We start from the raw sequence: 2,500 nt of genomic DNA, 5'->3' as shown, positions 1-2,500 counted from the left end.
ACAGAGAGACACACAGAGAGACACACAGAGACACACAGAGACAGAGACACACACACAGAGACACACAGAGAGACACACAGAGACACACACACAGAGAGACACACAGAGAGACACACACACACAGACAGAGACACACAGAGAGAAACACAGAGAGACACACAGAGAGACGCACACACAGACACACAGAGACACACACAGAGACACAGAGAGACACACACACACACAGAGAGACACACAGAGACACACACACACACAGAGACAGACACACACAGAGAGACACACAGAGACACACACACACACACAGAGACAGACACACAGAGAGACACAGAGACACACACAGAGACAGAGACACACAGAGAGAGACAGAGACACAGAGACAGACACACAGAGAGACACAGAGACAGAGACACACACAGACACACACACACAGAGACAGACACACACAGAGAGACACAGAGACACACACACACACAGAGACAGACACACAGAGAGACACAGAGACACACACACACAGAGACAGAGACACACAGAGAGACACACAGAGACAGAGACACAGAGACAGACACACACAGAGACACACACAGACACACACACACAGAGACAGACACACACAGAGAGACACACAGAGACAGACAGACAGAGAGACACAGAGACAGACACACAGAGAGACACAGAGACACACACACACACAGAGACAGACACACAGAGAGACACAGAGACACACAGAGAGACACACAGAGACAGAGACACAGAGACAGACACACACAGACACACACACACAGAGACAGACACACACAGAGAGACACAGAGACAGACACACAGAGAGACACAGAGACACACACAGAGACAGAGACACACAGAGAGACACAGAGACACACACACAGAGACAGAGACACACAGAGAGACACACAGAGACAGAGACACACACAGACACACACACACACAGAGACACACAGGTTAAGGGCAGCAGTGGCTCAGTGGTGAGCAGGGTTGTCCAATAACCGGAAGGTCGGCGGTTCGACCTACTCATTGTTGTGTCCTTGGGCAAGGCACTTTACCCGCATTACCTCCAGTGCACTCACTGGTGTATGAATGCGTACGAATGAGTCGGCGGTGGTCGGAGAGGCCGTAGGCGCACCTTGGCAGCCACGTCTCCGTCAGTCTCCCCCTGGGGAGCTGTGGCAACCACTGGTAGCTCACCACTGCCACTGTGTGAATGTGGTGTGAAAGAATAATGCATCTCAATGTAAGCGCTTTGAGTGTCCGCCCAACAGAGCAGAAAAGCGCAATATAAGACCAATGCATTATTATTATTATTATTATTATTATTATTATTATTATTATTATTATTATTATTATTATTATTATTAAATTCTACATCCATGAACACTTCAGCAGATCTTCATGCTAACATGGAACATTGCTTTGTATCAGAATCAGAGCTAACTTCCTCCTCTCCTCCTCCCTCCTCTCCTCCTCCTCCTCCTCCTCCCTCCCTCCTCTCCTCCTCCTCCTCCTCCCTCCTCCTCCTCCTCCTCTCCTCCTCCACCTCTCCTCCCTCTTCCTCCTCCTCTCCTCTCCTCCTCCTCCTCCTCCTCTCCTCCTCCTCCTCCTCCTCCTCTTCTTCCTCCTCCTCCTCCTCTTCCTCCTCTCCTCCTCCTCCTCTTCCTCCTCTCCTCCTCTCGTCCTCCTCCTCCTCTCCTCCTCTCCTCCTCCTCTCCTCCTCCTCCTCTCCTCTTCCTCCTCTCCTCCTCCTCTTCTCCTCCTCCTCTCCTCCTCCTCCTCCTCTCCTCTTCCTCCTCTCCTCCTCCTCCTCTTCCTCCTCCTCCTCTCCTCCTCCTCCTCTCCTCTTCCTCCTCTCCTCCTCCTCTCCTCCTCCTCCTCCTCTCCTCCTCCTCCTCCTCTCCTCCTCCTCTCCTCCTCCTCCTCTCCTCTTCCTCCTCTCCTCCTCCTCTCCTCCTCCTCTCCTCCACCTCTCCTCCTCTCCACCTCTCCTCCTCTCCTCCTCCTCTCCTCCTCCTCTCCTCCTCTCCTCCTCCTCTCCTCCACCTCTCCTCCTCTCCTCCTCCTCTCCTCCACCTCTCCTCCTCTCCTCCTCTCCTCCTCCTCTCCTCCTCCTCTCCTCCTCCTCCTCTCCTCCTCTCCTCCACCTCTCCTCCTCTCCTCCTCTCCTCCTCCTCTCCTCCACCTCTCCTCCTCTCCTCCACCTCCTCTCCTCCTCTCCTCCTCCTCTCCTCTCCTCCACCTCTCCTCCACCTCTCCTCCACCTCTCCTCCTCTCCTCTCCCCTCTCCTCCTCCTCTCCTCCTCCTCTCCTCCTCTCCTCCTCCTCTCCTCCTCCTCTCCTCCTCCTCCTCTCCTCCACCTCTCCTCCTCTCCTCCTCTCCTCCTCCTCTCCTCCACCTCTCCTCCTCTCCTCCACCTCTCCTCCACCTCTCCTCCTCTCCTCCTCTCCTCCACCTCTCCTCCTCTCCTCCTCCTCCTCTCCTCTTCCTCCTCTC

The 2,500-nt window shown here is 54.4% G+C and overlaps 1 protein-coding gene across 3 annotated transcripts in view; it reads left to right on the top strand.

The window, feature by feature from the left end:
* ap4m1 (adaptor related protein complex 4 subunit mu 1) overlaps window positions 1-2,500 on the top strand; it is an 11,492-nt gene that overhangs the window by 7,316 nt on the left and 1,676 nt on the right. The gene's annotated exons all lie outside the window — the stretch shown is intronic.

This window comes from Parambassis ranga, chromosome 14 (assembly GCF_900634625.1).
Source record: "Parambassis ranga chromosome 14, fParRan2.1, whole genome shotgun sequence".
Lineage (NCBI taxonomy): Eukaryota > Metazoa > Chordata > Actinopteri > Ambassidae > Parambassis > Parambassis ranga.
The sequence above is the reverse complement of the archived record's forward strand: the minus strand, read 5'-3'. Positions and strand labels throughout refer to the sequence as shown.